General features: G+C 36.0%; 1 pseudogene; it reads right to left on the bottom strand.

Annotated features, from left to right (window-relative positions):
• Positions 1-6,245: 6,245 nt before the first annotated feature.
• LOC137717000 (carotenoid 9,10(9',10')-cleavage dioxygenase-like) lies at positions 6,246-18,612 on the bottom strand (annotated as a pseudogene).

Raw genomic sequence — 18,612 nt, 5'->3', positions numbered from 1 at the left:
CAAAGTATGCCGTGAGTCCAGAGGCTGGTGTTACAAGGGAGATTACCACAGCGTTTCTTGATTGGGAGTCTACTGATATGGCTCTTATTAGTCTGCTACTTGCTACACTAACAGATGAGGCAATGGAGTATGTCTTGGGGTGCAGGACTGCTTTTGAAGCATGGTCAAATCTTGTTGAAAGATATGCTTCTGTTTCGAAGTCTCGGGTTAACCATTTGAAAACAGAGTTGCATACGATTCAGAAGGGGGCAGATAACATTGATAAATACTTGTTGCGTTTGAAGAATATCAGAGATCAGTTAATGGCTGCAGGGGAGACAGTTTCTGACAATGATATTATCATTGCTGGGCTGGCAGGTTTACCTAAGGAATATGGTGTTATTCGCACAGTTATCTTGGCACGGGAATCTTCCATTACCTTAAGGGAATTTCGTGCTCAACTACTTGGAACTGAAAAGGAGATTAAAGGGGAAATGAATCTGCTGCCTCAGAATATGGCTGCTCTTTTTGTTCAGGGTTCTCAGTCTGGGCAGAATACTAGTTTGGGTTCTGTCATGTATGGAGGTGGATCTTCGAGTGGTGCATCTTCGTCAAATTCTCAACACCATGCTCATATACCTGCTACTACAGCAGGCACTATTGTTCAGCAATCACAGGGTTCATTTAATAATGCTCCTCAACATGGTGTGGAGTCCCAGATGTTTGGTTCAAATACTTTTCCTCCAGGGCATCATGATCAATCTTGTGGATATGGTTTTGTAGCTCACTCTCATTCTGGTCAGCAGCATGGGTTCAAATCTCAGACTTACAATGGGGGTTACAGGGCTGGAAATGGTGGTCAATTCAGGAATAATAGCAGCAACTATAGAACTGGTAATAATTTCAGAGGACGAGGGTTTTATGGTGGAAATAGTCCTTACTCTTCAGGGACAAGACAAGTTCAGAATGTTACTGGGTCGTGGTCTGGTACAGAAGCTAGAACAAATGTTGTAGTTGAGTGTCAAATCTGCAATAAAAGAGGTCATACTGCAGTGAACTGTTTTCACAGAAATACAGGGAATACACCAGCTGGTTTCATTATGGAGTGTCAGATATGTGGGAAAAGAGGACATTCTGCGCTTGACTGTTTTCATCGGGCCAACTACACATATCAAGGTCAGCCACCTCCAGCCTCACTATCTGCCATGAATGCACAACAAACATCTCAGGCTCCTCCTCAGGATTTGTGGATTGTGGATTCAGGTGCTTCACACCATATGACTGCAGATATAAATGCATTAAATCAAGTGGCTCCTTATCAAGGGTCTGATAATATAACCATTGGTAATGGTTCAAGTCTACCAATTAAGCATATCGGTTCCTCTGCAATTCATACTCTTGATCATTCTCTTGTTCTCAGTAAAGTTCTTCATGTTCCGAATATTGCCAGAAATCTTCTTTCAGTTAAACAATTGTGTGCAGATAATAATAGTTGGTTTATATGTGATGAGTGTGAGTTTTTTGTGCAGGACAAGAAGACAAGGGAGGTGGTGTATCACGGAAAGAGTAAACCAGAAGAGTTGTTTCAGATTCCAGTGGTTAAAGCTTCTAGAGGGCACAAGTTTGTTACCAGAGATCCAGTGGCTTACTTGGGGAAACTGGTGAAATCAGATATTTGGCATCAAAGGTTGGGACACCCTGCACATGATATTGTGGCTGCAATGTTAAGGCAATCTAAGGTTTTACACAAGTTAGATGAGACTTATACTACTTGTATTTCTTGTATTAGGGGTAAAATGTCTAGGATACCTTTTCCTGTTAGAAATGACAGTTGTAGGGTTCCTTTTGAGAAAGTTCATACCGATGTTTGGGGTCCAACACCTGTAAAATCTGTGGAAGGTTTTCGATACTATGTACTTTTTGTAGATGAATATACCAGATTTACTTGGATATTTCCCATGTGCAACAAATCTGATGTGTTTGCAATTTTTCTCAAGTTCTATGCTTTCATTCATACTCAGTTTGGGTTAACAATTAGAGGTTTGCAAACAGATGGTGGAGGTGAATACACTAGCAAGCGGTTTACGTCCTTTTTGGCTGCCAAAGGCATTCTGCAGTTTATTTCTTGTCCTTACACACCTCAACAGAATGGGATTTCTGAGAGGAAACACAGACATGTGGTGGACACTGCTCTCACTTTGTTAAATGCTTCTGGTTTAAGTAGTGAGTTTTGGTACTTTGCTTGTGCTCATGCAGTTTTTCTGATTAATAAAATGCTGTGTAAAACCGTGTCTTTTAGTTCTCCCTATCAGCTACTATACAACAAAGTGCCTGAGGTACAGTCCTTAAGAATTTTTGGAACTGCTGTGTTTCCATGGATCAAGCCGTATAACAATCATAAATTGCAGTTTAAGTCTAAAATGTGTATCTTCTTAGGCTATGCAATGGGGTATAAGGGAGTAATATGTTATGATCAACAGTCTAAGAAATGCATTATATCACGGCATGTTATTTTTGAAGAGTCAATATTTCCAGCAAGGTTGGGGCCTTCTCACAGTGGTATGGCATCTGCTGAGACAGTCAATCAAACTAACTCTGTGGTTATACCATTTCCTATTCCCATGAGGTCTACAAGGGGTCAATTTGAGCACGGTCAGCTGTCACAGAATCACATTTGTGAAGACTCTTTAGCATCAACATCTCATGGTTCCTACTCTACAACAAGTGATACACCAACTCCACCTCATTTGCTTCCTGTCCTCGATCCTACTCAACTTCAGGTATTATTACCTTTGTCTGAGCATTCATCTAGCACTGATTCACATGTCTTACCTGTACATCAACCACTTCATCCTCGGATTCAAACTCGGTTACAAACAGGTGCTATTTCAAGAAAGAATTATGCAGCTCATTTGGCCACTTTCCCTGAGTTAAATTCATTACAAATACTAGAGTCTTGCTCTGATATGTCCTGCTCTGGTTCGATTACTAGTGCATGTCCTGGAGTGTTTTCATTCCTAGTTGATATCACAGAACCTGAAGAACCTAAAACGTTTAGGGCAGCATCGTGTAAGTCTGAATGGCAACATGCTATGCAAGAAGAATATGATGCATTAAAGGCTCAAGGTACATGGGTTCTAGTTCCACCTCCATCTCACAGAACAATTGTAGGTAGCAAATGGGTGTATAAAATAAAGAAACATCCAGATGGAACAATATCAAGGTATAAGGCTCGGTTAGTTGCTCAGGGGTACACTCAAGAACACGGGCTGGATTACTCAGAGACCTTCAGTCCTGTGGTCAGACACACTACTGTTCAATTAATTCTTGTTTTAGCTGCACAGCTTGGTTGGAATCTGCGACAACTAGACATTAAAAATGCTTTTTTGCATGGTGATCTCGAGGAAGAGGTCTACATGCAGCAACCTCAAGGATTTGTGGATCCTTCCTGTCCAAGTTATGTGTGTAAACTCATTAAATCTCTATATGGCTTGAAACAAGCCCCGAGAGCCTGGAACTCGAAGTTCACGAATTATCTTCCATCCCTTGGTTTCACAACTTCCTTATCTGATACAAGCTTATTTGTTAAAGTAGATAAAGGGGATATTGTTATCTTATTGCTCTATGTAGACGATATTATACTCACTGGTTCCAACCCTACAACAGTTCAAGCAGTGATCAGTGACCTTGCAGAAGTCTTTGATCTCAAAGACATGGGCAGATTGTCTTATTTCTTGGGGTTGCAGATTCAGTATAAAGAAGATGGTTCATTGTTTATCAGTCAATCGAAATATGCTCAAGATCTCCTCAAGAAGGCAGCAATGGAGACATGTAAACCTACATCCACACCGTCTAAACCACATGCCCAATTACTTGAACAAGAAGGTGCTCTTCTCTCTGACCCACGTCATTATCGAAGTTTGGTCGGGGCTCTCCAATATTTGACATTTACTCGGCCAGATCTTGCTCAGGCTGTTAACATGGTCTGTCAGTTTATGACTTCTCCGACTGATCTTCATATGACTCTTGTCAAACGCATTTTACGGTACCTGAAAGGAACACTTGAGTATGGTTTGCATTACAAAAAGAGCTTGGATTTCAATTTGCTGGCCTATTCTGATTCGGACTGGGCAGCCGACATAAATACCCGACGTTCAATAACTGGTTTTGTGATTTACTTGGGCGATAATCCCATTTCATGGCAGTCTAAGAAGCAATCCACAGTATCTCGCAGCTCTACTGAGGCTGAATACAAAGCTTTAGCACATTCTGCAGCTGATTTGTTTTGGATTCGATCTCTTCTCAAAGACATGCATCAGCAAATTTTGGTGCCTCCAGTACTTTACTGTGACAATCTGAGTGCTTTAGCTCTAAGCTCCAATCCTGTCTTTCATTCGAAGATCAAACATCTTGATACCGACTATCATTTTGTTCGTGAAAAGGTCCAACGGGGTGATTTACTTGTCCAATATATACCTACTGAAGAACAGGTTGCAGATGTATTCACCAAAGGCCTGCATGGTCCTGTGTTTGTAAAGCACTGCCGACACCTTGCTCTTGCTGTTTCAGGTCCAGTTTTAGATCCCGTTTTAGGTGTTTAGCTATTTCAAACTTCACCTGGCAGATCCATGTTCAGTTTGAGGGGGGAGTAATAACCAATATAACAGAATTGCCACATGGCATTATCTAGAAGATGGGTTAGTTAATACAGGTAGAAGGGTACTGTTGTAATTAGTCCTTATGGGTATATAAGGAGTAATAGGGTTCTCATTTGAGGTAAGAAAGCATTGTAAGAATTTCTGAAAGTATTAATACATTCTCTCTTTCTTCCTCTCTATCTCTTCTCATCTTCTTCTTCGTTTCTGGTATCCTTCGTTGTTTATAGCTTCTCTGTGTTAATAGGTTTGTCTGCACAACATATATAACTATCGGGAACCTACGGGCAAGAAAATTCTTCACATCTCTGCATTTACTTCAGTTTAACATCAAAAAATTCCAGAACAACCAGAAATTATAGTTGCCAATTGAAAATTTTAAAAGTCTTTAACCTGTGTGGTGAAAGAAGGCTCCACAGTCGGAGATGATAGTAATAGTATGGTGTGGTGGTGGGCCCGTGACTGACCGGAGTTGAGCTTCAAATTTGAGATAGAGAGGAGAGGGCTTGGTGGCTGAGGGAGGGAGGTTGGCTTTAATTGAATTGAAAGTTATGAACGAACAATGGAGAGAGAACACTGGAGAACCCTAACAATGAATGGATGGCACAGATCAATTTGAATCAATCCAATGGTTAAAATTAACTCTAACTATAATTAAAAAAAAAAAACATATATATATATATATATATATATATATACAGTATATATGTATATAAAAAAAAATATATGTATATATATAAATAATATATATTTTCGGTTGGTATGGTATTCCCGAAATATTGAGGAGACAATCCCAAATCCCATACCAAAATTTCGGGATCGGTTCGGGATAGCATCCCGAAAATTTTGAGAATTTCGGTTTGGGACATTTTTTATTTTGGATCGGGATTTTTTTTCCACCCTACGTGCTGGACACATGATGGATATACAGGTGCTTGTCTGTTGGACAAGTTCACTGAACACTGACTGTCCAAGAAGGTTAAACGTATGGAAGCTTACCACATGTTAAGTGTCACAAAGCTTATGGTTGTAGTATGCAAATAGTTCTTAGACGTGAGGCATCACAGATATCTTATATATGCAGATAAGGACTTAAATTTCACCTTAAGACCCTCAGTGAGATTGCTGAGCCCACAATGTGACAGTCGGGTTCATATGTATAAGTGTGAAGGCCATTCATTCCTCAATTATCTATTGTAACCGTTAGACAATTCATTCTTCATTGACTCTCCATATTAAATTAGGAGTATTTGTGTAATTTGCCAAGATAGTCACAATATGCATCACATTGTAACATACCAAGAATTTCTCTAATAGAATTATGTCATTCTCTATCAAATTATTTTCCTCAGCAACAATAATCCAAAATTCACGATCATATTTATTTCAATCACTTCACACAACCACAACACTTTTATAAAAGATTTACCAAACCTCACACTGGTTTTCTTTTTTCAATTTTTTTTTATTTTTATTTTTTGTTGTTGTTGTTGTTACAAGCACTTTACAACTAGAGTTTACTAATCAAACAACTGCTTTATTTTGCAACAGTTTATTATGACAACACAATAAGAGCATATTTTTAAAAAGCATAATAATACCAAACTAATCCTAAGTAGGTGATGAGATTGGCATGAAGGCTCCATGAAATTCGTATGGACTACAGGGCAATGTAATTTTGGCAACAGGCTCATTGGAAAACATCTTTGTCTCGATCACATAAACGTAAAAGGAAAATATATTACGTTATACTAACTAGTTAGCACTTCAACGGATACAAATGTGAATCGATCTAAACAAAATAACAAAATTTCTCAAAACAAGACTTCAAATATTATTATAGACTGATCGACTTACTTGAGATATGTTGGTATCTTCATTGTGAACAAAAGTGATCAGCCATCCATCATCTTCTTCAAAACCCCCTTGTTTTGGGACAAAAGAAGCTCCAGTGCAAAAGCTGTTCTCCTCAAACATATATGTGAGTTTCCACCTTTATTGCCTCTTCTAATTGGCCTTCACTTCTCTAGTAATCCATGAAATAAAATAATAAAGAATGTTAGTCACATATTCATGCATAAAATTGCAGGAGAAAAATTATAATGAAAACATGTCCAGGCCTAATTGATTATACCAAAGAAACATCAGCTGGTTCTTCAAAGTGTAGCTTGGCTAGACCATTATATTTGAGCATGCCTGAGAGACATACCGCCATAGATAACCATTAATGGTCTGAGAAAGAGCAATTTAATTAGAGAGTGCAGTTAAGTTATTGTTTGGGAAAGATTAACCCTAATTACCTGAGGCAGAGCTTGCGACGGAATCAGCCACTTGGGCATAGCCATATCTATTTTTAACGCCGGAGAAAGCTCCATTGATCATGGAAAAATCCATACAAAACCATTTTCCAGTGAGATATCTCTCACTGACTTCCCCACTTTGCATGTTTAATCTCCATGCATAAGCACGAGAAAATAAGTTTCCATCGTCAACTGATGAGATAGTATCATGATCCTTTTCTTTACTTGGACTTGTAGGCTTAAATTTTCTTGGCAACAATCCAAATTGAGTCGATGCCATGTCAGGTCCTGGTATAATTGAGTCCAGAGCTTTACAACCCCACACTACAGCCTGCTCATCCAACAAACAAAAATTAGATACCAAATGCGGTTTGGCTTACAAGTTAATTAGAAGTCTACTGCTTATTACGAGCAAAGCTTTAGACTCACAAAAATGACTCATTTGCTGATATACACTCTAATATTAGTGGTCTCACATACAACGGAACGACCCACCTCTATTAAACAGCATGTCAAAAAATGCATCTCAGTTTTATGTATACAAATAGTAATTACTGGATTATTATTCCTCCAAAATAGTGGAAATTCAAATAAAATTGCCAATTTATTTAGGTTACCTCATCACCATCTTCAAAACTACTGATTATGTGAAATGTGCAATTGGGTTCAACTTTAAACCAGTGTATTGAATCTGCATTGCCGTAGCGTGGCATCGCACCGATTCGTGCATATCCTTCATGATTGTACTCTAATAATCTGCATATCAAAACCATCACATCAAGCAATATATTTAAGAACATTGCATGCATGTTTTCATGGGGATATAATCAGAAGTTGTAGAGTGGAACTATGAAGGATGCATCACTTACAGGCCTCCGTTAACGAGTCTGTTTATGTCAAAAGTTAGAGGAAAATCCATGAGTACATTATACCTGCAAGCAAAGTATGCATGATTTTGAGTTCATTAAGTGGCAAAAGCTGCTCCTGCTGAGTTTGAGATCTACTTTGTGAATTAGCTCCTTTCCATCAGCTGAGCAAGGGGAAAATATGTGACACATCAAATTTTCTAGTGTCTATTTTGTTATTTTGATGTCCTAGATTATTTCTAAATGATATTTATGAAATGTGCAATGCTAACTGTACACACTGTATTCACAATTTCTAATACAGGTGAGTCTTACATACAGTGATAGATCTATGCCTGTTAGAGAGTGTAAGCAACACAATACCTAAAAATATTCCAATTTCCATATATGGTTTACTGCGTCAAATCCGTGAATGGCCAGCTCCTCTGAGCCGGGAGCTCTCTGGAACATTGAAAAGAAAACAAAAGAGAACTAAGTATGTGACGATACGTGCCAATAATTAGTATACAATTTAAAGTGAAAATTAAGGGCTATATAGAGCACTAAATATATATATATGTTTCTTCATTTTAATCCTTAACAAAGATTGAAATTCTATTAAAATCATGTGTTGGATTATATATCAATTATAATCCTTTGATTATATTTCTACGTCATCATAAATATTGAACTTCATATTTGTTTGTTTTTAAATTCTTAATTGGTGCAAGTGGCCCTCTACCACAATGGTGGAGATGAGTGTTACCCTTGCACCATGGTGTGGGTTCGAACTAGGTTGGCTTTCTAATCTAACAAATCTATTGTAAAAAATAATAATTCTTAATTGGTTTATATACCAAGTCAAATGCATCTAAACCATGATATATACCTACTAGAATGCACTTAATTCACAGTATCTAGTCAAATGCACCTAAATATGTAATCATATCTAGCCGAATGTAACTAAATATGTGATTATAGTATCTATTTGAAAGCAGCTAAATCTTAGTACCTACTTGAATGCACCTAAATTATATACCTATTTGAATAAACCTAAATCATAACATATGCATCTAAATATTCATATCTAATTAATGCAATTTTTTAGTTTATAAAAAGTTCTCATGATCGAAAAAAGTGATCGCATGAAAATTTTATACATGACCCTCTTAACTTTAGAAAATGAATTACAAATTGCTAGTGAGAATATGGAATAAAATCAGTTTGAAATTTGAATGAGAATAAAAAAACTACAATAGAATATCATATACAACCTAAAAATAAGCTATAGCAAATTTTATATGATGGATAACCTTTTTTCTGCATAACTTACTATGTACACTTATATTATTTTTTATTAAAAAAATTAATATCCCTTTAAACCTGAATTTACTACCTACACTATCAACACAAATCCAATTGAAAATGTAAAAAAAATTCAGAGATAGAAGGCTTCTTCTTAAAAGCAGAGCATTTCAGTTGAAATCTCATACATGAAGATGCCATATCTCTTCTGCGTCCTTCTCTCTCGGAGCCACGGCTTACCACTATATATATGCATACATACATATAATATAGAGTTTTTTAGATATAGACCCTTGCAACTCTTATTTCCTGCATAAAAATTCACCTAAATCTAAACATCAAAATAAAATCCAAATTTGCAAAAGACTGCCAAATAGAAAAGTAATTGACCTATTATTACAAAATATTTACAACTTGTGCCACAATATTCAAATCAAATCAATAATTCTTATTACTTACCTTAATTATAATGAACAAATAATTATTGCACATACTATTACCCCTAACATATATAAATATATATATATACACACGCACACACACATAAATACATTCAAAAGTATATCATACTACTAAAAGTTCAATATACATATAATTTACCTATATGTATATAGTACTACTATACGTTCAAATATATATATACACACACACACACACACACATATATGTGCAATACTAACATATATGTTAAAAAATTACTATATGTAATTAGTTTACCTATTTGTAAATTTATGATTAGTATTGTAGGTAAATTAATAATATTTTGTAGGTAAATTAGTATTAAATAAAATAGTATTGCTTTATTACGTAGGTAAATTATTTTGCATGTATTTTGCATATATTGGGTTTGTTTATTATGTAGGTAAATTATTTTTCATGTATTTTACATAGTTAGGGTAAATTATTTTGAGCAATCTAACATTTTAAAATTTTAATAGTAGGTGCCCTATTTGAATCAAATAACATTTTTTTTAGGTAAATTATTTTGCATGAAGTTTTACATATATTAGTCATTTTTTTATATATGCGTGTGAAATAATTTACCTACATTAATATGTAAAATATAATTTTAGTGACTTAAATAAGCATGTCAATATATTAGACATTTTTATTGTTATTATATATTAGGCACTGAATTTATAACAAATGTTTTTTATTTTTATTTTTTGTAAAATTATTAATTCTCCCTTATAATTCTCATGGCATTAATTGTGTACATCAAACATTCAAATAGGGGTATTTTAGGCATTCAGAAAATTTTAAATGTGTTAAGTCAAACATAATTAGATGTGGAATCTAGTAAATGGGTTTTATTCGAGTAAAAAACTTATGTCGGGTTTTATGTGGAGAAAATTAAGTTTTAGGGGTTAAAGTTATATTTTTAGTATAAGGGTATCTAATATATTCCCTAATGTTATTCGTTTGGTCTTATTAGCAAGTACATACAAAGCAAACAACCTTGAAACCCTAAATTCACATGATACACGGCGTCAGAGCCTCAAGACAAATGCCACATGATCCATACGATTTTACCAGATAGGAAAAATAGAGGGAAGATCAAGGCAGAAGCTAAAAACAACACTAGTACTCTTAATCGACAGCACACCAATCTTAATTAATAATGTTAAGGATTAAGTATAAAGAAAATATCTAGCGATTACTTAATGGACATTAATCTCTGTCATAGCATTAAGGGCGATCTCAAGCAAATAAGGCTCCTCATTTTGCGAGGGTCGGAAGGAGGGAATGTGTATCGTATGCAGTCTTATCCTTACTTTGCAAAAAGACTATTTCTACAACTCGAACCGTAATATTTAGGTTATAAATGAGCCACATTTTCATTGTACCAAATAAAAAAGATGAAGATTCGTTTGAGCTTAAAAGAATCTTTCCTTGTCTAATGCTTTTCGTTTAGTGTTGCTTATTGGACATTTATCTCTATCATAGTTGGATTAATTAATTGATTTAGGGTAAGGATCCTTGTCAGATTATCTATCCGGATCCGGGGGTTAACCGATCCTACCCTTTCATAATAAATTGTGCGATGAGGATTATCATTTTGTTTTTTGTTTTTTTTTCCACGCGAAACGAAGCTCAGCCCCTTCTGTTCAGGCGAAGATTTCTCTGGAGATGGCTCATCGGCTCTCAGCACAGCTCCCCAAGGGATTGGCACATTGGGTGTGTAGTCGGGTTCTTACTTGCTGATGTGCTGGAAGAAGAGGACAAAGTTAGTTTTGAAAGGTGCTTTTGTGGGGCCTTAGGTGTAGGCCTTGAGGCTCGCAATCAAAACTAACAAAGTGTTAGGTGTGCCACTACTATTTCAGTATAGCAAATGTAGAACAAGATTGTGTTTAGTTGATTACTTGCACCCTAAGTTACTCGGACTTCTTGTTATTAAAGGATTGTCGTGGATGGGTTAAGTCAACATTAAGTTCTTTTTCTTGCCTTGTGACCAAGGACTTTTAGTTCATAGTCTTGTATATTTGAATGAGGGAGTCCAGATTCCTGAAGTCATTTGTTTGGTTCTTGATTGGTTTTAAATGAAAGCATATCCATTAAATTGACCAAATCTAGATACAAATAAAATTTTTAAAGTAGGAAAACAGGTAGATATGACTTGAATACATACTGAAGAATGCATTAAGTAATAGATTTACAAATTCAGAAAGCAAACAAAGAGTTTCGGGCAAGATTTCACCTTGTCTGGTAAGGTTGAACCTCTTGCAATCACTTCTCTTTGAGTTTACAGAGGTTTCTGTGCTACAAAGGGAGGGATGGTAAACCAGTTTACATAAGGGAATTGATACTACGCCACTAGGGTGATAGCAGAGCTTCTAAACAAGACAAAAGATAGCTTTTGTGAGGGAGATATCCTGAAAATGATTGAGATCTGAGTTGATTACAGCTTTTAGATGCAAATTTGGCTTGAGAGTAGAGCTTGTATGTTTGTTTGTTTGATTGGTTGAGTATCCTTGTCTCTGGGGCCTCTTCATCATTTTATAGGCAAATTAGCCCAACTGCAGTGACTTTGCTCTTGCCTGAAAGCACTTGAAGGGTAGCGAGTCATCAGCTTTTACTTGTATTGCCACTGAAAAGTGTTTTTTGGCTGATTGTGAGTTAGTCCCCATCACTTGACATTTAAATCATAGGCACATGGCCTATGCATTAATGGGAAGGTGCCAATTTGTCTCTGGGCTTGATGCTTGGGCGTCGGGCAAATCTCTCTTTAGTTGGTATCTTTGGACTTCCACACACTTACAGCCCAATATTCAAATATTAACTCAAACACCTTCTTTTTGGACTTCACCTGATCATCTTCTTTCTCTCTTTTCTTAATCTTTGTATATTCCACCTGCTTCTTTTCTCCATCATTCTCTCTTTCACAATTTTTCTCGTTTCATTGATGATTAATTTGAAATGAAAAGGTTAAAAAAAAAAAGTTGGAAATGAATTGATATAATATTTTTTAATGAATCCAGATTCGTAGGAACTGATGCAGCTTCCGGCCAATCCATATTTTCATGGTTTCCATGGCCGACTGGTAAACCCCATCTCCGCCATCTGATCTGGTTCTCTTCCTTGTTGTCTTTGTTGGGTACCTTTTAGTAGGGGATTGGAGGAACGAGCTAGGTTTCAGTGTTTTAGAATCGGCTGATTCCAAGGAGCTGTGGAACGGAAGGAGACGGGAAGAGAAAGACAAATGGAACTGTGGAACGGGAGAGAGAATACTCTAGTGCAAAGTTGAAGAAAAAATTGAAACTTGATTCTGGCCTCATGATCTATTACAAATGGCCAGACATCCTAATCCCTTGATTAGTGGTTAGAAAGCTTTGGAATATGCTGTAGACATAAGCCAACTGGCTGACAACGGTGGGAAGTCAAAGATGATGTGCCAGTTATACGAAAATTACAAAGATGATGAAGCTCTTAATTATGTAATCTTCAGTAAGTCAAACACGGACACTTTGAAAAGTAGACATGTTAAAACTTTGGGCTTCTACCATATTTTTAATAAAAAATTATTTTTTCAAAAAATACTTGTGTTTCTAATTATCTTAAAATACTTTCAAACAACTTTTTCTTATTTTTTAGACTTCTGAAAATTAAACCACTTGAGCAGAACTCGAGTATACTCGAGAGTGTGCAGTCCTTGAGAGGGCCACCAGTAGATAAAAATTATAATTTTAAATCTTGAAAAAGAGAAGGTTATTCTCAACAGTTATTTTTTATGATCACAAAATTTATTCGGGGGGCTATATTGAAAGTTACTGTATTACATTGATCTTGAGGTGTTCTAAAATCTAGTGGAGGGATCACTTTTTCAAGATATTACAAGAACCCTTCCACACAAAGGTTTCATTATTATCAAGTATAGCTGTGAAATCTAGCTACAGAGACTTTACGTTGTTTACTGTCAGTAGATGTGAAATCACCCAGCTTTAGATTAATCAATCGGAGGTTGTGGTTGCGAGCTTCATGTGGAGAGTTGCAGCGGCAGCACGCTCTTGTTCTAAACAGTGAAGATAGCCGTCCACTAGAAAAATATAGACAAGTCCTCGATTAGATCAAGTATCAGAAATGTTACGAGCACAACTAACGTATGAAATGAATGCCGAGTATCAGTAACAAGCCTGACGAAGCTGTAGAGACTTCTAAATGAAAGACTGTTTAAAGAGCCGTATATTGAGCAGGAGTAGACATATCAAGTTACAGAAGTGGGAAACTAGCTCCACTTGAACATGGAGTTACATATACAACAGTCCAGAACTAGTTAAATGATTATAGGTTCTGAAGGAGGCAAGGGAATATATGCATTCACATGCAGTTTTGAATATGACTGATAATGAAAGGGAAACGTAGGGCGAAAAGTGGAAGAAACTATTAATGGATCTTAAAGCCAAAGTGAAACCTGCTATCATTTAGAGTATGGACCTCGTTTGGTAGATGATTGAATTGGGATGGATAAACCACTAATTTAAGGGTACGTTGAACAAAGAACTAAAAAAATGTGTGCAATTTAGAGTTAGAAGTCACTCGTGAAGAAACTCCCACCCCCTCCCTCCAACCCACTAAAGGGAGTTATTGTTCACTTTGGGGATTGAATTTCTTATAGCATAGGGGGCTTTTTAGAGGTGGAATTGCTCTCAACAGGGCAGCACATGCTGCATTGATGGCTCATGGAAGAAGTTATACAAGTAGTTGTCAAGATACTTCTACTTAGATCATGTAATTGTAAACCTGGATGGATCGATGTTAAAATGCAATATGCAGGATTGATATGTGATTCAATCCTGGTTCTTCACAACAAAAATCAAAACACAACAAACTAAGAAAAATAAACGAAGACAGAGTATTTGTACAAAATCTCGCATGAGGGAAAAACCCTCCAAACAGGAGGAAAAAACCTCAAGGCACACAACCAATTTCACTAAAACTTAAGGACTTATACAAGACTCACTTGATACTGTCTTACACCACAAAAGAGCTTGATCAAATATTCTTGTCTTGTAGAACGCACCCTCTTCACCTTCTCTTGGATGAATACCGATTCACGCAGGTTGATGATCTTTCTCATAGGCAAAGCTTACACAATGTTCCATGATGAATGAATGAAGTGTTATGCTCTCATACTATCACCTAGATAAATCTAAGAACCTAACAGTCTTTTGGCTTTCCCCCTTGACCTTATAAAACAATCTCACGATTTTGATTAGAGTGCAAAAGGTGTCGTGTAAAACTCCCAGCACAACCCTTTATATACTAGGTTAACTTTTTTACCTAATAAACAAATAGATTTTCCTTATTTAAACCTCTTCCTTATTTAAGACTCTACGCAGATTTGTATAGACTTCTAGAATCCCACACCAAATCAATCTTTAATAGGGAAAACAAATCATTTATGAATGCAAATGATTCTTACCATAAAAGAGCTTTGCCGTGTAACATTAGTCAATCATGCTCCTCATTTAACGCAAGCTCCAACCTTTGCATGTTACAATTAATCCTAAAACTAGGAATAACCAACTTACAGACTCTTTACATTTGCTAGGAAATAGCCAACTTAATTACACTTTCATATCAACACGCAAAGAAGATAAGAGAAGAAAGCGAGAAGCTAACCTATTCATTTGGATATGTGCAACGTCAAACAATATACTTATATGCCTCGAGGTTATTCACCACAAACAATTACTTGTCCCTTGTGCAGTATGGAACTTTATTAACACATAAAGGAAATGAATTTAATCCATGAGACACAACTTAGTTGAAATTGGCACGACTATTCTAAGCACAGGCTTAAAAGGCAAAACCAGAGCTACACTTCTTAGAAACTCTTACCTGTCTTTGTAACACTTGCAAACTACACATTCATAACATATTTACCACCACTAGCCCATTGAAAATCATCAGCTTCAAAAATAACATCAACATATTCTTAATGTGATCCTCTACATGATTCTGCGAAGTTATATGCGTCGAAAGACAAAACAAATGTTTGTACATTGTAAGGTTTGATTCCAATTAAACAAATACGTCTCTAACGCAAAAGGCATCCAGATTACATGTATTGCATTACAATTATCTCAAGCGGCCTACACCATTTCAAACATAATTTTTTTTTCATATAAATAAAACATCCCATCTGAACAATAATCGAGATTGTGATATTTGGATCAAGAATGCAGATGCTTAGCAAGGTCCTCTTCAATATCATCTCATATTCCCTTTCCCTTTTTCCTATATCATACAACAAAATTTTCAAATTTAGACGGAAATAACAAAATCCGCCACACTCTACTAACACAGTATCCAGTCCCAAATAATAATGCAAGTTTAGTAGCAAAATGTCACCACTCTGGCCTGTTTCTAGCCAACTCTCATAATCTGTGGCAATTCATGCTGCATTCAAATGTGATAACTGTTAGAGTAAGCTGAAAATGGTTCACTGTGAGCTATGACTTCATAGATTCACACAGAATTTAGATGAAATACTAGTACAGGAATAAAGGATGATGATAGAGAGAAGAGAGAGAGAGAGGGAGAGAGAGAGAGAGCAACAAAGAATATGACTATGAGATTTTCATTCACCATGACATTTGCTAGAGATAGAGTGAAGGAATACCACTCTACTTCTAACGGTTATACACTTTTGGCAGTATTTAAAATATATCAAGACAATCTCAGCCTTCCATCATACACCCTATGAGATGTAGACACTTGGCACCTTACTTACTTAAGACAAATGAGACTCAAATAAGAAAGATACAACCAAATCAGCACTTAGCTAATTATTCTAGCAATATGAGCTAGAATTACAACTGCCACATTAGATCACAATTTACACACTAACAACCCCCTTTAAATTGTGAACTGATTTCACTCCAAGAAGTTCTCTGAGATAGGTGAATTACTCTCTTGCTAATGCCTTTGCAAAGATATCAGCAACTTGCTCCTTTATAGGACAGTGAACCAAAACAATCACTCCTTGATGCAATGCCTCCTTTATGAAATGATACCTCTTGTTTATACGCTTGGTTTTCTGATGAAAAATATGATTCTTAGTGATAGCTATGGCTGAAGTATTGTCACAATTCATTGGTGTTGCAATAGATAACACCTCACCAAAGTCTTCCAGAACAAACCTTAGCCAAGTAGCATGTGATGTTGCCTCAGATGCACTAATATACTCTGCTTTAGACAGTGTTTAAAAAATTGGCCTAAGCATTACACAGCTCAAATCGGGAGGCAAATTGGGGAAGAGATAAGACAGGCACCTAAGAGTGCTAGGCGGCGACTGGGGTGCCTAGGCGAGCGCCAGAGACTTAGGCGGTTTGGGCATGGGTGAGAAAGAAGCAACGCTATGCCTCTGTTTTAACTCTACAACTCCATGAAGAAAGCTATTTTTCCAAGGAAGCAGAATACACTGAGCCACACCCACGTGACAAAGCCTCATTTTTTTACAATTTTGTTTTTAATTGTTGCCCAATAAGGAAGCGCCACCTAACATCCTAATTAGTAAAAGCCTAACAAATATGGTTCTGATAGAAGAAAAAGCAAATATGGTTTCACAAGAAAAAAAGCCCAGCCTTCCTTTATTTATTTGAAAATGAGGCCCACCAATTATTTATAACATCTATGGGTTTAAAAAATATTACAAAACCAACATTTACCCTAAAATTTTATACATAAATCCATATATTCATACTTATAATTATTTAATTAATAATTGTGTTCTTTCTCTTTCTATTTTTTAAGTGTACATAAGCACTTATATATATATATATATATATATATATATATATATATATATATGTACAAATGGGGGCGGAGCTAATGAAAATAATAACGATGATGACAATTATACCATGAACTGTTAAATGAGTATTCACAGAATTATGTGAAATTTGATGAAGAGGATATCCTAGGTTAAATATGCCAGAAATCAACTGTTATAAACAAATAGAAAGAATTGAATAAATGATTGATCGGTGTTTACCTTGAATTTGAGATACTTGATGAATTGACAATGAGTAAGAATTTTTTGCCATTTAAAATCAATTGTTATGAAAATATTCTTCATAATGAAAATAATGAATTCAAAATAATGATGCAGATATAATTTGAAAATAAGTTTTATTGCAAAATTTACGTTGGAACTTACAAATGATTTACTGACGATTGAGTTAGTAAATGAGAAAGTAACTGATGAAAAGGATATTGGTGCACACAAGCATCCTTGATATTTGAAAATTAAAAGTGTTTACAAATTTTGAACTGGGATATTGATAGAGGCTTAAGCTTTGATTAAATAGACTGCTGATAATTGAAGCGGAAAATCCGGCTGTGCTGTGAGCTGGAAAGATGATAAAAGCAGATGACTATTAAATCATGCGGCCATAATTGGGAAACAGAATGATGGATGAATAGTAAAAAGTGATTTTACTATTCATGAATAGTGTTTTGTCTAAAATCTGGAATGCTGGCTACTGCTTTCGGCGCTGGAAATGACATGTTTCCTATTGGGGTCACATACTTGATTATTGTGTCTTCACATGGTTGAATTATTCAAATTTCAAATGGGTCTTGGGAATCCTGATAATATGTTGTCTGAGTTTTTTGACTTGCTGAGTTGGCTAGATGGTGTGAGCATGCGTCTGAAGCATCAAAATCTGAGTCTTTGTTATGGAGCAAAGCTACTTTTTCCATTACCTGTTGAGCTAGATCCTTGAGTTGAGATGATTTTTCTTTCTTCCATGAACTTGTTGATTTGGATGACTTGGTTGTTCCATTGAGGGATGATGAATGACTAATGTCTGGTAGAGATTGTTCTGGAATGATTGGCAACGCCATTGTTGATGGAGCTAGAATAGCTGGAACTGGATCGATGGGAAACTCAAAGAGGACCAGATTGATGATCTTCTGATTGTTGAATTTATCCCACCACTTGACTGATCTTGATCTGTAGACTTCACCGGTTTCAACTTCATAATTCCACTTTAAAATCCATGAGACTTTGTACTTGGCCAT

Source organism: Pyrus communis, chromosome 15, assembly GCF_963583255.1.
Source record: "Pyrus communis chromosome 15, drPyrComm1.1, whole genome shotgun sequence".
NCBI lineage: Eukaryota > Viridiplantae > Streptophyta > Magnoliopsida > Rosales > Rosaceae > Pyrus > Pyrus communis.
This window is presented reverse-complemented; position numbering and strand designations above follow the sequence as displayed.